Source organism: Macaca fascicularis, chromosome 6 (assembly GCF_037993035.2).
Source record: "Macaca fascicularis isolate 582-1 chromosome 6, T2T-MFA8v1.1".
Taxonomy (NCBI): Eukaryota; Metazoa; Chordata; class Mammalia; order Primates; family Cercopithecidae; genus Macaca; species Macaca fascicularis.
Window position 1 is genome coordinate 74724347 of NC_088380.1, and position 21452 is coordinate 74745798.

The following is a 21452-nucleotide window of genomic DNA, read 5'->3' on the forward strand; positions in this document are numbered from 1 at the left end:
GTGATATGCTTGGGCATATATACCAGTTACTTTATGTACAATAAAGGAATGGGGAAGTGGGAAATGAAAGAACAGAGAAAACTACACTGTAGTAGTCAGGATGTGGTGGAACCGAATTGCAGTTTTCTAATGCAGAATGTAATCTTGATCTTTAAAGAACAGAGTTCTGGCCAGGCGTGGTGGCTCACACCTGTGATCCCAGCACTTTGGGGGGCCGAGGTGGGTGGATCACCTGAGGTCAGGAGTTCGAGACCAGACTGACCAACATGGTGAAACTCGTCTCTACTAAAAATACAAAAATTAGCTGGGCATGGTGGTGGGCACCTGTAATCCCAACTACTCGGGAGGCTGAGGCAGGAAAATTGCTTGAATTCGGGAGGCAGAGGTTGCAGTGAACCGAGATCACGCTATTGCACTCCAACCTGGGCAACAGAGCTAGACTCTGTGTCAAAAATAAATAAATAAAATAAAGAACAGAGTTCTGGAGTAAAGAAGCAGGTTCCCTTTTCAGTAGACACCTCCCGTCTGCTGTTGGAATGCATCAATTGTATCGTCATCCCCCATTTCCAACTGTGCAGGTGTGTCTATTTTATTGATTGGTTGCCCGTCAAATCGGAATCTATTCTGCTTCATTGACAATCCCTGTCATTCACAATAGGCTTTCATTAGTTTACCAAGTGGTGTATGCCTCTTAGTCTTAAACTGCACCACAGAACCATCCTGCCCCATCACCTTCGAATTAATATGTTCTTTGTTCTCATTCCTGACCCCTTCCTTGGGCTTTTCATCAGCCATGCAAGCACCAGTCTCCTCAGCTGCTGCTTCACAAAAAAGGCACCAAGTCCACACCAAACCAGCACACAAGCAGCCCCAGGAGCAGCAGAAGAGGGAAGCAGCAGTGGTGGATGAGGGCTCCATATGCATTTTAGAGTCAGCTTATCAACATTCACCAAACACATATTCTCATACCAGACTGCTGGGATTTTACTTTAGCTTTCGTTGAATCCGTATATCAATTCAGGGGCTTTGTCATGTTTAAAATTGTGCTTTCTAATCCATGAAGATGGTATATCCCTCCATTTATTTAGGGTTGGTTTTGAAGTTTCGTTTTTTGGGGGTTTTTTGGTTTTTTTTTTTTTTTCTGTTAGTTAGTTTGTTTTTGAGATGGGGTCTTGCTCTGTCACCCAGGCTGCAGTGCAATGGCAAGATCTCAACTCACTGCAACCTCCACCTCCCAGGCACAAGCAATCCTTCTGCTTCAGCCTTTTGAGTTGGGACTACAGGTGTATGCCACTATGCACAGCTAATTTTTGTATTTTTCGTAGATGGGTTTTCATCATGTTGCCCAGGCTAGTCTCAAATTCCTGGCCTCAAGCAATCCGCCTGCCTCAGCCTCCCAAAGTGATGGAATTACAGGCGTAAGCCACCATGCCTCGCCTTATTTAGGTTTTGTATAATTTTGTCTCAATAGTGGATATTTTCTAGTTACATTTTTGTTTGTCTTTTTCACTTTTACTTTAGGTTCCAGGGTATATGTGCAGGTTTTTATATAGGTAAACTCATACCATGGTAGTTTGATGTACAGATTATTTCATCATCCAGGTACTAGGTCTAATATCCAGTAGACTTTTTTTCTTATCCTCTCCCTCCTTCCACCCTCCACCCTTAAGTAAGCACCAGTGTCTGTTGTTCCCCTCTTTGTGTCTGCATCTTTTCATTTTCTTGGTAGAATCCTTTGAAGCATAAGATTTAAATTTTGATGAAGTCTAATTTACCTTTTTCTCTTGTTGCTTGTACTTTTGATGTCATATCTAAGAAATCATTACCTAATTTAAGGCCACAGATATTTATACCTATGTTTTCTTCTAACAGTTTTATGGTTGGTGTGGTTCATTGAATGTTTATGTTCCCCCAAAATTTATTTGTTGAATTCCTGATCTCTAAGGTATACACACATAGTCAGCCCTCTGGGTCTGTGCGTTCCACACCTGTGAATTCAATGAACCATGGATGAAAAATATTTGGAAAAAAACTGCATCTGTACTGAACATGCACACTTTTTTCTTGTCATTATTCCCTAAACAATACAATATAACTATTTACAGAGCATTTACATTGTATTAGGTATTGTAAGTCATCCAGAGACGAATTAAAGTGTAAGGGAGAGTGTGCATAGGTTATATGCAAATACTATACCACTTTATATCAGGGATTTAAGCATCCATGGATTTTGGTATGAATGGGAGGTCCTGGAATCAATCCCCCTGCCAACAGGTACCAAAGGATGACTGTATATGTACATGTGCATGCACACATGTACACACACACACACACATAAATGCGATGAGTACACCAGCGGCAATGAGCGTACCAGACACTGAGACTTTGGTTTTAAATACTATTCTCCTCAAAAGGAACCAGAACTCCTTGAAGAAATGGCTGACTTTGGGGCTAAAGCAGAGAAAACATACAATACACCTAGAACATATTGTACCATAAAGTATGGCAATTCTCAAAGGATCATGGGGATGTGTCAAAGTGACACAAGAGCCAGCCAAGGGGCTCCCACTGGCTAACTCTGGGATAACTAGAGCATCAAAATAATGACATAATTATAGCAATTTCTTATAACCCATTAAATAGGAACCTATGAGCCCATACTAATATCAATTAATAGATAAATATTCCTCATAAGTATTGACAACATAAAATAGAAATTACAAACAAAAAAATAAATTTTTTTTCCTGGATGACAGAGGGAGACTCCATCTCAAAAAATATAATAAAATAAACAAAATTTTTATTAAAGTCAAAAAATTAATAGAGAAATAAATGAGAGCAGAGGGAGGGGAAAGCTTTCCCTTACAATATGAAGGTCAACTAATAAATGTGGAAGAAATAATAGAAGGAATGATTTTTTTTTTTTTTTTTTTTGAGGCAGAGTCTTACTCTGTCACCCAGACTGCATGATCATAGCTCACTGCAACCTCCAACTCCTGGGCTTAAGCAATCCTCCCACCTCAGCTTTCCACATAGCTGGGACTACAAGCATATGCCACTGCGCCCGGCTAATTTTTGTATTTTTTGTAAAGATGGGGTTTTGCCTTATTACCCAGGCTGGTCTCAAACTCCTAAGCTCAAGTGATTGGCCCTCCTCAGCCTCCCAAAGTGCTGGGATTACAAGTGTGAGCTACCGCACCCAGCCAATGATTATCATTTTGTAACCTTCACAGTAATAATCGTTTTGGTGAAAAAGCAAATAAAATGGTACTTATATAAACAGGTAAGTCTGGGCAACACTGAGACCCCCATCTCTAAAACAAAATTAACTTAAATAATTAGCCGAGTGTGGTGTGGTGGCTGGCACCTGTAGTCCCAGCTACTTGGGAGACTAAGGCAAGAAAATCACTTGAGCTCAGGAGTTCGAAGCTATAGTGAGCTATGATCTCACCACTGAATTCCAGCCTGGGTGACACAGCAAGACCCTGTCTCAAAAAATAAATAAATAGGCCGGCCATGGTGACTCATACCTGTAATCCCAGCACTCTGGGAGGCCGAGGTAGGCAGATCACCTGAGGTCGGGAGTTCAAGACCAGCCTGACAAACATGGAGAAACCCCGTCTCTACTAAAAATACAAAATTAGCCGGGCACGGTGGCACATGCCTGTAATCCCAGCTACTCGGGAGGCTGAGGCAGGAGAATCGCTTGAATCTGGGAGGCGGAGGCTGCAGTGAGCCAAGATTCGCCATTGCACTCCCGCCTGGGCAACAAGAGTGAAACTCCATCTAAAAAAATAAAAATAAATAAATAAAATAAACCAGTAACAATATTTTTGCACAGTCTCAAAGTATCTCAAGACAAAAATACTTACTAACTTTACATTGCAAAATCTGGCAGACATCATCATACCAAATGATGAAAGTTAATTTCACCAGTGATGAGACAAATCAACATCATATGCCTTCTGATGTGATGCATTAAGAAGAACACAGCTGGTTGGGTTTGGTGGCTCATGCCTGTAATCCCAGCACTTTGGGAGGCCAAGGCAGGTGGATCACTTGAGGTCAGGAGTTAGAGACCAGCCTGGCCAACATGGTGAAACCTCATCTCTAACAAAAATACAAAAATTAGCTGAACATGGTGGCACAAGCCTGTAATCCCAGCTATTGGGGAGACTGAGACAGGAGAATCGCTTGAACCCACGAGGCGGAGGTTGCAGTGAGCTGAGATTGCGCCACTGCACTCTAGCCTGGGCAACAGTGCGGGACTCTGTCTCAAAAAAAAAAAAAAAAAGAACACGGCATCACTTCTGCAGTATTTCTGCCAAAATGATTATCCTAAATCCAATCATGAGGAAACATCAAACACAATCTGGTGGACATTCTGCAAAATAATTGACCTGTCCTCTTCAAAATTCTAGGTCATGAAAGAAAGAAGAGACTAGGAATTGTTCCAGAAAAAAAACAAACAAATGAGACATGGCAATTAAATGCAACACGTGATCCTGCATTGTATCCTGGATCTATAAATAACTTTACTGGGAAAAATCAGTAAAATCTGAATGAAGTTTGTGGATTAGAAGATGCTATGGTGGCCGGTCATGGTGGCTCACGCCTGTAATCCCAGCACTTTGGGAGGCCGAGGCAGGTGGATCACCTGAGGTCAGGAGTTTGAGACCAGCCAGGCCAACGGCCAACATGGTGAAACCTGTCTCTACTAAAAATATAAAAAATTAGCCAGGCATGATGGCAGGTGCCTGTAATTCCAGCTACTCAGGAGGCTGAGGCAGGAGAATTGCTTGAACCCTGGAGAAGGAGGTTGAAGTGAGCCGAGATTGTGCCATTGCACTCCAGCCTGGGCAACAAGAGTGAAACTCCATCTCAAAAAAAAAAAAATAAGATGCTTTGGATTCAATGTTAATTTCCCGATTTTCATGGGCATTCTATGATTACATAGAAGAGTATCCTTATTTTTATGAAACAGACACTAAAGTATTTAGGGGTGATTGGCAGCATGTCTGTAACTTATTCTCAGATAGTTCTGGAAAAAGAATCTGTATCTACACAGAGAGAAAAATAATAATAAGGCAGATATGGTAAGTTACTAACGATTAGGGAATCAGGTGAAGGGAACACAGGAGTTCTCTGCAGCATTCTTGAAACTGTCTTGAGGTTTTTAATTATGTGCACTTTAATAGCTGAAAAATATTTCCTATAACTCTATTTTGTAAATCCCTGGTATCTCTTTAATTCAAGATCAGAATAAAATAAGAACATGAAGGTAATGAGAAATAAGTCAGGCACAAAGAGAACTTATAAAGATAAATAAGAGCTATTCACTAAATATACTAAGGCCTATGAGTCTTAGGTTCAATTTTTTTTTTTTTTTTTTTTTTTTGAGATGGCGTCTCGCTCTGTCACCCAGGCTGGAGTGCAGTGGTGAGATCTCAGCTCACTGCAACCTCCACCTCCCGGGTTCAAGCGATTCTCCTGCCTCAGCCTCCCCAGTAGCTGGAATTAGAGGCGCCCACCACCATGCCTGGCTAATTTTTGTATTTTTGGTAGAGACAGGGTTTCACCGTATTGGCCAGGCTGGTCTCTTGGCCAGGCTGGTCTCGAACTCCTGACCTCATGATCCACCTGCCTCGGCCTCCCAAAGTGCTGGGATTACAGGAGTGAGTCACCACGCCCAGCCCTTGGGTTCTATTTCTTAATTACATATGAAATTTTAGTGTTAAAGAGCCAGGAGGAGCTTGAAAAGTCTAGTTCCTCAAGTCTTTTTGTCATATATGTTTACATTAGGATTAAGAATAGAAAGGGACTGAGCACCGTGAGAAGCCAGGAAATGAGGTCCCCTGAAGAGAGACATGTTTTCCAAGGAAAAGGCAGAGGGACGTCTGCTCACCATGGAAGAAAGTGCCACAGAACATGCTAGAAGGGCTGAGGACAGCAGAGGGATGGATGGAGGTGGGGGATACAGGTTGCTGCAGGCAGTGGATGTGAGATGGGCCCCACCCTATTTTGCACCTCTGGCCTGCCAACCAGGGATCCTTTCGTCCAGCCAGACTCTGGGTAAAGAAGAGGGGTTCTGGGAGGCAGTCCCAAACTCGAAGAGTGAAGAAAGATGGCAGTGCCAAGGCTTTGGGAGTGGAGCCAGAGGCAGGAATTGGAATTGGGGTCTGGTTTCCCCATGGCAGAGCTCATCCAGGTCCAGGATCTGCCCTCTCTTGGCACTGACTGGCCAAGCCCTGGCTCAGGTATTCCACACCTGGGCCCGGAACCACATGCGAGGAAACCCAACACTGTTCGGTCCCAGCCCGCAACTTCCAGCAGCTAGGAGCAAACAGGGCTTGTGGAGGAGGCAGTGGGTCTCCAGAGCCCAGCAGCAGGGAGGCTACTTCCCCGGAGACGGCAGCGGCACAGGAGAAGGCCCTGCCGCCGACAGGGGTCCTACTCCACTCCAGGACCCTGCCCATCTGTGGCCACGCTCCCACCAGAAGCCTGTCACCTCCCATCCCTCCCGCTGGTAACAGGCACCAGGGTACCGTGCCCAGCCCCCAGGAACCTCCCCAAGGCTGCCACGTGGCAGAGGAAGCCGGTGAACAGACGCTCGGCTGCAGCCAGGCAGGCCTAAGCTCTGTTTCCCCGCCACATCCCAGCTACACCCGCAGGCCTGGGTGCCAACCAGCTGGTGTCAGTGCCCGCGGTGCCTTCCAGCACCCACCTGTCCTGGAGGAGCTGCATCTGTCCCGTAATGTCCTCGCCCGCTTCTTAGGGGCAGCCTTCTCGTTCCTGGCGGGGACGGTGCACCATCTCAACCTCTCTGAAAAGCTGACCTCGGTGCCCGTGGAGGCCTTCGTGGGGCTGCAGATCCAAGTGAACCAATCCGCCAACCCGTGACACTGGGACTGTGCCCTCCAGGGAGTGCTCAGGCTGGTGAGGCTGGCACCGGGCACCAGGACAGGCATCGTGTGCGGCCCCGGCACCCGACCAGACCTCGGTGGAGCAGGAGCTCCTGCTGCTGGCAGGGGAGGAAGAGCTGTGTGGGGTGGGGCAGGGCCCAGGGGAGCACCAATGTGGCCCCTGCCTTTGGAGGGTAGCTGACCTGGTGCATTATGTGTGGCAGAACCGAAATGAAACCTGGCGCACCCTCAAGCGGCCCCTGCTGCCAGGGCACCCGGAGTACTACTCCACCCTCAGCACAGTGATCCGATGACCAAGGGCGCTCCTGGGGCCACACCACACACTCCTCCTCCTCCGCCCTTTCCCTTCCTCTGACCCCCTCAGCTTCCTGTGCAGCCTCACCCCAGCCCCCTAAATACTCTCTCCTTCTCTCTTTCTCTCTTCCCCCACCTCTCTCTCCGCCCCTCTCTACCTCTCCCCACCCCCTCTCTCTCTCCCCGCCTCTCTCTCTCTCTCAAACACACACACACACACACACACACACACACACACACACACACACACACACACACACAACCCATCTCTGGTGCCTGGATTTATCTAGTGCTCCAACTTAACTTAAAAAATGGGAAGGACTTTGGACAGAAAAGAGGGAGGGACCCTAGATGAAAGGTTGTGGAGGCGGCAAGGAAGATGCACAACTTGAAATGTCTGGGCAGTGGCAAGACCAGCCTCAGGGCTGAAAGAGAGGATGCAAAGAGGGATGGGGAGGTGGTGAGACCAAGCTGCAGGTGGGGTCCAAAGTCGGGGTACGGCTAGATTTAAAAGGACTCTGTGGGCTCCACCTCTCTTCTCCCTCTGCCTCTACTGAGAGCCTCCTCCTTGCTTCTTGCCTCTCTCTTGCCCCCAGGCCCCTCTTCCCGCACTCTGTTGGAGACCTCTCATCTCAGACTCCCTGCTTCCTTCTCCAGACTCTCCTTATCTCTCTGTGCCCTCCTTTATGCACTGACAGGGTTCCTGAGCTCCTTCCTGTGCGGAAAAGGTGGTCTCCTCTATGACTGAGTTGGGGACGGGTGACTGGAGAGAGCTGGGGGAAGGGGGCAGACCCCAAAACATCACCAGAGAAATCAATAAAGTCACCTTTGTGAAGGAGGAAAAAAGGATCAAGAACAAAGTACTATGGGCCAGGCGTGGTGGCTCACACCTGTAATCCCAGCACTTCGGGAGGCTGAGGCAGGCGGATCACCTGAGGCCAGGAGTTTGAGATCAGCCAGGCCAACATGGCAAAACCCCATGTCTACTAAAAATACAAAAATTAATCAGGCGTGGGGGCACATGCCTGTAATCCCAACTGCTCAGGAGGCTGAGGCGGGAGAATCAGCTGAACCTGGGAGGCAGAGGTCACAGTGAGGCAAGACTGTGCCACTGCACTCCAGCCTGGGCAACAAAGAGAGAGTCCGTCTCAAAAAAAGAGAAAGAAAAAAAAAAGAATAAAGTACTATGATCCCAAGAGGATTATGTATCAGAGTTTTTCTGGAGTTCATGTATATAAGTTTCATTTTATTTCAATTCTTTATAAAACAAATAAAGCAAAAAAAGTCTAGAAAATACATTATATGGCCAGGCGCGGTGGCTCACACCTATAATCCCAGCACTTTGGGAGGCCGAGGCGGGCAGATCACCTGAGGTCGGGAGTTCAAGACCATCCTGACCAACATGGAGAAACCCCCTCTTTACTAAAAATACAAAAAATTAGCCGGGCTTGGTGGTGCATGCCTGTAATCTCAGCTACTCGGAAGGCTGAGGCAGAAGAATCACTTGAACCTGGGAGACAGAGGTTGCAGTGAGCTGAGATCTCGCCATTGCACTCCAGCCTGGGTGACAAGAGTGAAACTCCATCTCATAAAAAAAGAAAGAAAGAAAATACATTAGGTAATACAATGAACACCCACTCAGTCTAAAATAAAACATTTAAAACATTTATAAACACAATAGACTCCCTTCCCTACCACATTCCCAGTACAATATCTTTAATTTAGCATTTGTCATTCTCTTTTATGTATTTATACTTTTACTACACAAGTATATATTTCTTAACAAAAGATAATATTGTTTGGCATGATTTTTGACTTTACAGAAATTGTATAATACTGTATATGTCCTTTTAAGCTTATTTTTCTCACTCAAGTTTTCTTTGGTGGGGAAGGGGGGGTTGGTTTGTTTGCTTTCTGAAAATTCCTAAGTCTTATCACTCAAGTTTAAATATTTATTTAACTTAATACACATAATTTTAATTCACTCACTGTATCTGCTATATAGTGTTTCATGATATGAATATATAATTTTTCATTGCGTATCATATTGATGAGCATTTAAATTGTTACCCCATCTATTCTACTACCATCAATGCCAAAATGAACCCCAAATCTGACTCCTTGTGTTGATTTGCAAGTATTTCTCTAGGCCAGTGGCCCTCAAATTTTAGAAAGCATCAGAATCACCTGAGAGTTTTATTAAAGAATAGACTGTTGAATTCTACCCCTGGAGTTTCTAATTCATTTCTAACAAGTCCTTAAGTGATGTTGATGCTATTGGCCTGAAGACCACACTTTAGAACCACCGCCCTAGGATGTTCATCCTGGAGTAAAATTGCTATCAAATAATTGTGCATCTTCAACTTTACTAAACAATGCCAAATTGCTCTGCAAAGGAATTTTAATGATGTGCTCTCCCAAAGAAGTCAGTTCTCTTTCTCATGTCTGAAACCACCTTTGCAAAATTGTGACTGAAACAGTGAAAGTGATCTAACTTAATCGACTTCATCTTGCTTCTAACCTCCAAGCTGTCCTTGTTCATTCCTGGGCGTAAGCTGAACTAACTTTGGGAGAAACTTAGTTTATAGTTTATAGTTTGGAACAAGGACAATAACAGCCCTTTCCCAAAGCAGACCTCCTTCTTGCCTGGGGACCAAACTGCCTTTGTAGGACTAACATTAGCCACAAGATTAGAAATTACGGTTTAGGAGTCACACAGCTGAAGGCTACAAGATTCTGACCCTCCCTAAACTGCTCCTAAGATCAGCGCTTGAGATACTTTGCAGACCCTGCACTTGACTGGAACCACCGAGATCAATAAACTGGCTCATCTGATCTTGTGGCCCCCACCCAGGAACTGACTCAGCTCCAGATGACAGCTTTGACTCCTTATGATTTCATCCCTGACCAATCAGCACTCCTGGCCCACTGCCTCCCCCACCAAGTTGTCCTTAAACACTCTGCTCCTCAAATGCTCAGGAAGACAGATTTGAATCAATAACAAAACTCTAGTCTCTCGCACAACCAGTTCTGCCTGAATTACTCTTTCTCTATTGCAGTTGCCCTGTCTTGAGAAATCGGCTCTGTCTAGTCAGTGGGCAAGGTCCACACTACATTTGATGATGTCATAACACTTCAAAAGTTTTGCCAATCCAAAGCATACGGAATTGTATTTCACTGTGGTTTCCATTTGAAGTTCCCTGTTACTAACGGGGTCAAGCATCTTTTTATACAGCTGTAGCCACTCAGGCTAAATTATACTGTCTCTTATCTGTTCATTTCTTGGCCTATTTGCTATTAGGATGTTTGACTTTAATTTATTTCAAAAGACAAAATTACAGGCTGGGCACGGTGGCTCACACCTGTAATCCTAGCACTTTGAGATGCCGAGGCAGGTGGATAACCTGAAGTCAGTTTGATACCAGGCTGGCCAACATGGTGAAACCCTGTCTCCACTAAAAATACAAAAATTAGCTGAGTGTGGTGGCTGGTGCCTATATTCCTAGCTACTTGGAAGGCTGAGGCAGGAGAATTGCTTGAACCTGGCAGGGGCAGAGGTTAGAGTGAGCCGAGATCGCACCACTTCACTCCAGCCTGGGTTACAGAGTGAAATTCCATCTCAAAACAAACAAAAAAAAAAGACAAAATTACAACAAATTTAGTTTAAAAATCCACTTGGCTTTTATTTGTGATTCTAGAATCAGGCAACGCCTCACTGTATGAAATAGAACGGGTGTTCTGGTAGACAGAGCAGAGGAGGTTGGCTTTGTAGGCCAAAAAGGGCTGAAGAAAACGGAAACAGAGACCAAAAGGTAAATTGGCCATTTCATAGTTACTTTCCTTCTAGGGTTAAAAACAGAGGGGACTGGCCGGGCGCGGTGGCTCACGCCTGTAATCCCAGCACTTTGGGAGGCCAAGGCGGGTGGATCACAAGATCAGGAGATCGAGACCAACCTGGCCAACATGGTGAAACCCCATCTCTACTAAAAATACAAAAATTAGCTGGACATGGTGGCGCACGCCTATAGTCCCAGCTACTCAGGAGGCTGAGGCAGGAGAATCGCTTGAACGCGGGAGGTGGAGGTTGCAGTGAGCTGAGATCATGCCACTGCTGCCCCTGCACTCCAGCCTGGGCAATAGAGCGAGACTCAGTCTCAAAAACAAACAAACAAACAAAAACAGAGGGGACTTCCTTATTATGCTGTCTCAGGTTGACTGGAATCTCCTGTGTTTTGGAAAACTGGCCCATTTCAAAGTTCTGTTTGATTACGTGGCACTTAGCATAAGTGACTCCATTCTGGTTTGGGCTGCTGGGGCCTAGGGCAGGAGGTTATCCCAAAACAATGGCCTGCTATAAACCTTACTTAACACTTATGTAGTTATAGTTACTAAACCATCATTTTTAGAACATAATGAGGAAAGGCTGGGCACCATGGCTCACGCCTGTAATCCCAGCACTTTGAGAGGCCGAGGTGAGTGGCTCACCTGAGGTCAAGAGTTCGAGACCAGCCTGGCCAACATGGTGAAACCCCATCTTTACTAAAAATACAAAAATTAGCCATGCATGGTGGCGCATGCCTGTAATCCCAGCTACTTGGGAGGCTGAGGTAGGAGGATCGCATGAACCAAGCAGGCGGAGGTTGCAATGAGCCGAGATCGTGCCATTGCATTCCAGCCTGGGCTTCAGAGAGAGAGACTGTCTAAAAAAAAAAAAGAAAGAAAAGAAAAAGAAAAAAGAACATAATGAGGAAAATGCATGTCTAGCACATTTTTCAGAAAATTCAAGATATACATTTATACTGAATTTACTATAATACAGAAATTTCTGTGTTCTGTTAACCTAAAAGGGCAAAACTAAGGCAAACTTTAAATATAGAGAGTTAATTTGGGCCAAGGTTGAGGACTGTAGCATGGGACATACTTCCAGCTTGCTTTTTAGAGTGCTCTGGGAAGCAAAGGAGAGGCTCAAACCCACATGTCAGGAGGGTGCAATTACTAAAGTTCCTTGTCAGGAAGTCTCCTTGGCTTACAGAAACAACATTGGTTAGCCATTGGCTATCCATTGTTGAACTATAGTCTAGTGCCCCGCGTTGCAAGTGGCTTCAAGAGGGGAGTGACTGCTGTTGCAGTTTAAATGCCTCTCTGGGCCTGGATAATTTAAAGAGGCTTGCCTTTCTCAGATTAAAAGATGTTTTTTCTCTCTCAGTTATAGTATGAGAAAAAAGAATACAAAATTATACATGTACCACAATATACAAACTAAAATTCCAAAACACTATCCTTAGAAAAGAGACTAAAAGGAAATATGCTATTATTGCATGAGCATTTTAGAGATAGATTTCTTATTTTACGGCTTTAAGTGTGTATACTTTCTTCCAATTTTCTATATTTTCAGTTCTTTTATAAAACAATGCAGTTTTGCCGGGCGCGGTGGCTCACGCCTGTAATCCCAGCACTTTGGGAGGCCAAGGCGGGCAGATCACGAGGTCAGGAGATCGAGACTATCCTGGCTAACACGGTGAAACCCCGTCTCTACTAAAAAGACAAAAAATTAGCCGGGCGTGGTGGTGCGTACCTGTAGTCCCACCTACTCAGAGGCTGAGGCAGGAGAATGGCGTGAACCCAGGAGGCGGAGCTTGCAGTGAGCCGAGATGGTGCCACTGCACTCCAGCCTGGGCGACAAAGCAAGACTCCGTCTCAAAAAATAAATAAATAAATAAATAAATAAAACAATGCAGTTTCATATTCCATGGAGATTCAGTGCCAAGCTAATACAAAAACCAAAAATCATGTATGCAATATTACCCCAAACATCCCTTAAATTGGGCCATCTCAGTCAGCCACGGTGGCTCATGCCTGTAATCCCAGCACTTTGGGAGGCCAAGGCGGGCAGATCACCTGAGGTCAGGGGTTCTAGACCAGCCTGGACAAAATGGTGAAACCCCATCTCTACTAAAAACACAAAATTAGCCGGTGGTGCAGGCCTGTAGTCCCAGCTACTCAGGAGGCTGAGGCAGGAGAATCGCTTGAACCTAGGAGACGGAGGTTGTATTGAGCCCAGATCGCACTATTACACTCCAGCCTGAGCGACAGAGCCAGACTCCATCTCAAAAAAAAAAAAAAAAAAAATTGAGCCATCTCTCAGAAAGTCCAATAGTGATTTAGTAACTGTTTAGGGTAATTTTGCAACATGGCCTATTTTTTTCCCCCTATCATTGGAATTGTTGCTATTTGTTTGATTGAGCACCAGATGGAACAACAGAAAAGCAACTATCTACATGTATTTCTTTTTAGAATAACACTTAACTCCGGTAAGATGATGTTATCAGGGGCACCCAGGCACTAGGACCAACAAACTAGGGACCAAGGGAAAGCAGATTTGCACATCCCATCTCATGCTCAGCCTACGGTTCACTGAGCGGAATGTTAGGTAGAATCATGCACCATTTACTTTGCCACTTTCTCCCTCTCTTATTTTCATGGGGTTGAGTTAATATGGTTGAGTTTGCATATGGTAAATTTGTATGTGATGAGACTCCTTTGTACATAATTCATTTATAATAGAAGAAAACCTCTTTTTTAGAAGGAACAGATTTCTGGAATATATAAAGATATACACACTTTCTGTTTTCATCATTCATTTACTCTTTCAACAAGTATTGTATCTGCAATTTTTTTTTTTTTTTTTTGAGATGGAGTCTCACTCTGTTGCCCAGGCTGGAGGATAGTGGTGTGACTTCAGCTCACTGCAACCTCCACCTCCCAGGTTCAAGTGATTCTACAGCCTCAGCCTTCCAAGTAGCTGGGATTAGAGGCCTGCACCATCATACCGTGCTAATTTTGTATTTTTAGTAGAGATGGGGTTTCACCATGTTGGCCAGCCTGGTCTCAAACTCCTGACCTCCAGGGATCTGCCCGCCTCAGCCTCTCAAAGTGCTGAGATTACAAGCGTGAGCCATCACGCCCAGCAATTTTTGATAGAGGAGATAGAGGGAAGAAGTAAAATAGTCTCTGTCTCTACTCTCGTGGAGCATAATCAACTAATCTATCAGTAAAATAAATAAAAAACTACCCTGTGATAAAGAAGTACACAGTAGCTTAATAACATATAATAGTAATATTTTATCTTCATTGAGGATTTTAGAAAGGCTCCCTGAGAAAGTGATTACTGAGCTGGGTCAGAAGTGTGGTGGATGCTGTGATGTGTGACCAGCAGTGGTACTGGAGTCAGATCATACTACCTCATGGGAGCCAACGGTTGAACTGTTAGGAATTTTGAGACAGGTTTTAAACAGCCATTATTAAATATTATGTAAACTTATAACTATATTAAAAACACAAATCAATAATACTCAAAAAGCATCACTTCCTAATTATTTTTTGCTACATTTTACTATTATCTGTGCTTTTGAGGTTATCTGTTGTGTATCTTTTCCCAGTTCCACATTCACTGATATCACAATTGATAGCTTGAAACTGGCCATGGTGGGGGTATGTACACCATGGAAATTGGCAAACACTATAAAATGGGGCTTTTTCTCCCAAAGAGCTGGTTGTTAAACATGTACCAACATACTACTGAGATAGCCAAGTGTAAAGAGTCTCCCAGAGAAACTCTGACCAGCCTGTGCACACTGGGGTAGAGCCACAGAAGTTCACAGCCTTTACAGCAGGAGGAGCCTGGCCCTTCTCTTCCTGGGTGGAACCTTTGATTCAATCTGTAAGGTGGGAAGCCTGTATACTAGCAGGACTCTCCCTCTGCTGAGAGTCCCTGTTTCCCTTTTTTTTTTCCCTTTGTGACCAATAAATTCTACTTTTCTCACCCTTCAAAGTGTCTGCAAGCCTAATCTTTCATGGTCATGTGACAAAGATCTTGTTTTTAGCTGAACTAAGAAGGAGGTGCTGCAACACTACTGTGCACAACCCAAATCCTCCTTCAAAGAAAGATCTCTTGCCCTATGGGGAATGTGGTCAGCAGATGATCTTTAGCTATAGGTACCTTTAGGGATTCCTTACATGCAAAGAATCATCCTTCCAAGATTGATGTACATCTCATGAATGACTGAAGTGGGAGTATAAAGGCCCAGTCACTTCAACTGAATGTAAGATACCTGAAAGTTCATTTTAGCTCAAAAGTTCTCCATGAGGCTTTTGTTGGACTGTACTACTTCTTGACTTCTCCCTCTTCCAAAGTATGCTTTCTTTCCCTCTCTTTCCCAGCTGTTGTCCCAAAAACACCCTTTTCCACACTAAACTCCATGTGAGTCTGCTTCTGGAGAACTCAACCTGCAAGAAAAAGGATAAGGAGGGTGTTAATGAGAAAATGTTAAGGTAGGGAGTGTTAAAAGAAAGGCTTTAGCCAAATTAAATGTAGAAGAGTTGAATTGAGCAACGAATGATTCATGAATTGTGCTGCCTCCCGAACCAGAGTAGGCTCAGAGACTCCAGCACAGCCATGTGGTGGAAGAAGATTTATGGACAGAAAGTGGAAATTGGCATACAGAAAATGGAAGTGAGGTACAGAAAAGGTCAAATTGGTTACAGCTCGGTGTTTGCCTTACTTGAACACAGTTTGAACAGTTGGCCACCTTTGGTCAAAACTTAGCACAAGAGTAGGCTACAATCTGTTTACAACTCTATTTGGGTAATAGTTCATGATGTACAGAGAAACTTTTAGACTGAAGTTAAAATATGTAAGGAGGCAGCTTTAGGCTAAACTTGATTTAACAGGAGTGTTCTAGGGCATGGAAAATTATCTGAGCAATGTCTTGTATTGGAAGACAAAACAGCGCTATTGAGGAAGGTACAAAACGGGCTAGTGGAACCCAGAGAGCAGGAAACAGCTTAATGTGAAATGAAGCTGAAAAGGTAAATTGGGGCAAAACCATGTAGGATGTTATTGGCCATTGGTAATGATTTGTCATAAGGATAATGGAAAGCCACTGGAAAGCGGGGGTGGAGTGTTATGCGGCGGGCAATGCATTATAAGATTTGCATTTGGAAAATATTACCACGACAGAATGTGGAAAATAGATTGGATAAAGGAAAGTGTAAACTTGGAAGGCTTAGCTAGGAGATGACTGTAGTGGTAAAGATGATGGCAGCGTAGACTTGATAGTGATGGAGATGAAAATTTTTGGATTGATTTGAGAAACACTTACAAGGTAAAAAATGATGCAACCTGGTAATAGATTACAAGAAAGGGGAGGTGTTAAGGATGATAACTAAGTTTTTGATTTGCTAAACTTGATAAATGGCGCCATCCAATGAGATAGAAGAGGATTAGGTTTGGGGGAAAGAGTGTAAGTTTATTTTAGGACACAAAGAACTCGAATTTCCTTTGAGACAATCAAATGCAGTATTCTGGAAGCCAAGGAAAGAGAATGTTTCAAGAAGGACAGAGAGATCAATTATATTGAAAGCTGTACAGAAATGAGATAATATACAGCTGAAAGTATGTAGGCCCCTTATGGTTTTGCTTTCCACAATTTCAGTTACCTGTGATCAACCACAGTCTGAAAATATTAAATGAAAAATTCCAGAAATAAACAATTAATAAGGGTTTTTTTTGTTTTTTGTTTGTTTTTGAGACAGAGTCTCACTCTGTCACCCAGGATGGAGTGCGATGGCATGATCTCGGCTCACTGCAACCTCCACCTCCAGAGTTCAAGCAATTCTCCTGCCTCAGCCTCCCAAGTAGCTGGGATTACAGGTGCTTGCCACCACACCTGGCTAATTTTTTTTTTTGAGATGGAGTTGTGCTCTTGTTATCCAGGCTGGAGTACAATGGCACAATCTCAGCTCACCACAACCTCTGCCTCCCAGGTGCAAGCAATTCTCCTGCCTCAGCCTGCCAAGTAGCTGGGATTACAGGCATGCACCACCATGCCCGGCTAATTTTGTATTTCTAGTAGAGACGGGGTTTCTCCATGTTGGTCAGGCTGGTCTCGAACTCTCAACTCAGGTGATCCACCTGCCTTGGCCTCCCAAAGTGCTGGGATTCAGGCATGAGCCACCAGGCCCGGCCAATTTTTTTGTATTTTTAGTAGAGATGGGGTTTCTCCATGTTGGTCATGCTGGTCTCAAACTCCCAACTCAGGTGATCCACCTGCCTCGGCCTCCCAAAGTGCTGGGATTACAGGTGTGAGCCATGCGCCCGGCCTGTTTTTTGTTTTTGTTTTTTTAAGACAGAGTCTTGCTCTGTCACCCAGACTGGAGTGCAGTGGCATGATCTCAGCTTACTGCAACCTCTGCCTCCTGGGCTCAGGTGATCCTCTCACCTCAGCCAGCCTCCTAAGTAACTGGGGCTACAGGTGCGCACTACCACCCCCTGGCTAATTTTGGTATTTCTTGTAAAGACAAGGTTTTGCCATGTTGCCCAGGCTAGTCTCGAACTCCTGGGCTCAAGCGATCTGCCTGCCTCAGCCTCCAAGAGTGCTAGGATTACAGGCATGAGCCACCATGCCCAGGTGATTCATAAGTTTTAAATTCAGCACAGTTCCAAGTAGTGTGATGAAATCTAATGCTGTCCCACTCCAGCCCAGCTGGGACATGAATTCTCCATTTGTCCAGCATAGCTGTACATGCTTCCTGCCCATGAGACACTTATTATCCTTGTCCCTTATCAGTTTGACTGTCACAGCATTGCAGTGCTTACATGCAAGTCACCCTTATTTTACTTAAAAATGACCCCGTTGCACAAGAGTAGTGGTGCTGGCAATTTGGAAATGCCAAAGAGAAGCCATAAAGTGCTTCCTTTAAGTGAAAAGTTGAAAGTTCTCAACTTAATGAGGAAAGAAAAAAATTGTATCCCAAGGTTGCTAAGATCTACAGTAAGAACAAATCTCTCTGTGAAATTGTGAATGGTATATCATTATAATTGTTCTATTATTAGATATTGTTGTTAATTTCTTACTGTGCCTAATTTATAAACTTTATCATTGATATGTACATATAGGAAAAAATATAGTATCTATAGGGGTTGGTACTATCCATGGTTTCAGACATCCACTGGGGGCTTGGAACATTTGCCCCACAGGTAAGTGAGGACTACTGTGTCCTGCTGCTTCAGGGGAGTGAGGAGTATAGAAGCCAGCTTGGAATGGGTTCAGAGTTGAACAGGAAGAAAGAAAAGAGAGGCACTTTTCCTTCTACCACAAAAAACAATTGTAAGAAATGTACTTACATTTGGCCTAAAAGAAAAATATACCAGGCCCAGCCAGGCGTGGTGGCTCACGCCTGTAATCCCAACACTTTGGGAGGCCAAGGCAGGCAGATCACCTGAGGTCAGGAGTTCAAGACCAGCCTGACCCACATGGAGAAACCCTGTCTCTACTAAAAATGCAAAATTAGCCAGGCTTGGTGGCACATGCCTATAATCCCACTACTTGGGAAGGCTGAGGCAGGAGAATCGATTGAACCTGGGAGGCGGAGGTTGTAGTGAGCCGAGATTGTGCCATTACCCACTAGCCTGGGCAACAAGAGCAAAACTCCATCTCAAAAAAAAAAAAAAAAAGTTTAAAAAAAGAAAAATGTACCAGGCCCGATGGCTCATGCCTATAATCCCAGGACTTTGGGAGGCCAAGACAGGAGGATTGCTTGAGCCCAGAAGTTCAAGACCAGCCTAGGCAACATTGCAAGACCCCATCTTTACAAAAAAAAAACCAAAAATTAGCCAGGCATGGTGGTATGCACCTATAGTCCCAGCTACTTAGGAGGCTGGGGTATAAAGATTGCTTGAACCCAGGAAGCAGAGGTTGCAGTGAGCCAAAATCACACAACTGCACTCTAGCCTGGGCAACAGAATGAGACCCTGTCTCAAAAAAAAAAAAAAGAAAAGAAAAGAAAAAGGAAGAAAGAAAAATGGAAAAATGTGATTCTAACCAAATCAAAATATCAACTATATTCAAGTTCCATTTAAGATAAAAGCTCATCTCAATTCGTACATGTCATTTCACCTAGTTCATTGAGTTCCAAAGGAACTAAACTAGCTCTGGAAAAATAGTTATTACTGCTGCCATCCTAATTAGAAAACAGCAATTTTACGAAGAAACTGCTACCCAAAAACAGCTACAGAAAAGTCACTTTGCTGGGCATAGTGGTTCACAACTGTGATCCTAACACTTTGGGAGGCTGAGGCAAGAGGATTGTTTGAGCTTAGGAGTTTGAGACCAGCCTGGGCAACATAGTGAGACCTCATTTCTACAAAAGAAAGCTAGGTGTGGTGGCACACACCTGTAGTTCCAGCTACTCAGGTGGCTGACATGGGAAGATTGCTTAAGCCTAGCAGGTTAAGGCTGCAGTGAACCATGATCCTGCCACCGCACTCAAGTCTGGGTGACAGAGTAAGACCTTGTCTCAAAAAAAAGAAAAAGAAAAGTCACTTCGAGAAAGTGAAGCAAGATTATCATTCTTTTCTGGGCCTTATCTGGCCCATCCCACTCTGAGTCAATTATTATCAGATACAGGCAAAAGACATGGATGTTTTTATAAAAATTCAATAAATAGACATAATACTATTAAACATCCTGAGTTTAAAATCCCAATATAGCTGATGGAGTACTGTAATGTAAACCAAAAATAAAATTCAAAGGCCCCCCAACCATCCGAATGGACCCCTCCTCTTGGCCCAGGGCATTCCGAAGTTAACCTAAAAAGCTAGGCCATGATGAGATGGGGGAGCCAGACCTGCCTCATTATACCCTTCTCCCTGTTGGAATTCAGGCACAGCTGACCAGCTTTAACATCAACACAGAGACCTTAACACTGGCAGAACAGATTCTTTATGTCTCCTTTTTTTTTTTTTTTTTTTTTTTTGAGACGAAGTCTTGCTCTGTTACCCAGGCTGGAGTGCAATGGCACGATCTCGACTCACTGCAACCTCCGCCTCCCAGGTTCAAGCAATTCTCCTGTCTCAGCCTCCCTAGTACCTGGGACTACAGATGTGCACCACTATGCCCAGCTTATTTTTGTATTTTTAGTAGAGACGGGGTTTTGCTATGTTGGCCAGGATGGTCTCGAACTCCTGACCTTGGGTAATCCACCTGCCTCAGCCTCCCAAAGTGCTGGGATTACAGCTGTGAGTCACTGCTCCCGGTGACTCTTTATGTCTAATAAGAAACATTTACAAGCTATTCTCTCTGAAGCCTGCTACCTGGAAGCTTCATCTACATGATAAAACCTTGGTCTTCACAACCACTTATGGTAACCCAGACATTCCTTTCTATTGATTCCAGGTCTTTAGATAATAACTCTTTCAACCAATTGCCAATCAGAAAATCTTTGAATCTACCTGTAACCTGGAAGCCCCACACCCGCCTTGCTTCCAGTTGTCCAGACCCAACCAATGTACTTTTTTTTTTTTTTTTTTTTTTTTGAGATGGAGTCTTGCTCTGTTGCCCAGGCTGGAAAGCAGTGGTGCGATCTCAGCTCCCTGCAACCTCTGCCTCCTGAGTTCAAGCAATTCTCCCTGTCTCAGTCTCCCGAGTAGTTGGGATTACAGGCACCTGCCACCACACCCGGCTAATTTTTGTATTTTTAGTAGAGACAGGGTTTCACCATGCTGGCCAGGCTGGTCTCAAACTCCTGACTTCAGGTGATCTACATGCCTCAGCCTCCCAAAGTGTTGCAAAGTATTGGGATTATAGGCGTGAGCCACCACATCCAGCCCCAATGTACATCTTATATGTATTGATTGATGTCTTATGTCTTCCTGAAATGTATAAAACCAATCTGTAGCCCAGTCACCTTGGGCACATGTTCTCAAGGTCTCCTGGGACTGTGTCATGGGCCGTTGGTCACTAGTTTGGCTCAGAATAAATCTCTTCACATATTTTACAGAGTTTGACTTTGACTATTTATCAGCAGTATCTTTCTTACTCTTATTTGCCTCAAACAAAAGTGTACACATCTTTAGCCTTTAAAGGTCATACCTTCTGCTGTGTTCTCACAGGATGAGTCTTCCTTCAAAGCCTTCCTCTCGCATCCAAACTCTTATCCAAGTTTTAGATCGAGTCTTTTCTGCTTATCATGCCTTATTTGGGAAACCTTGGTATTTGTGCCTTTTATGTGTAATATTGCCAACTGCGCCTTGCTCTCAAATTGCCAAATATTTCCACAATGAAACCACCCAATGGGTTCTTCTTGCCTGCTACCCAGATAGAGCCAATCTATCAAGGCAGGGGAATTGCAATAGTGAAAAGTTTTACACACATAGAGCAAGCTAAACAGCAGACT

At 44.2% G+C, this 21452-nt stretch overlaps 1 pseudogene; it reads right to left on the minus strand.

Annotated features, from left to right (window-relative positions):
* Nucleotides 1–433: 433 nt before the first annotated feature.
* LOC102117506 (small ubiquitin-related modifier 2 pseudogene) lies at nucleotides 434–831 on the minus strand (annotated as a pseudogene).
* Nucleotides 832–21452: the final 20621 nt, after the last annotated feature.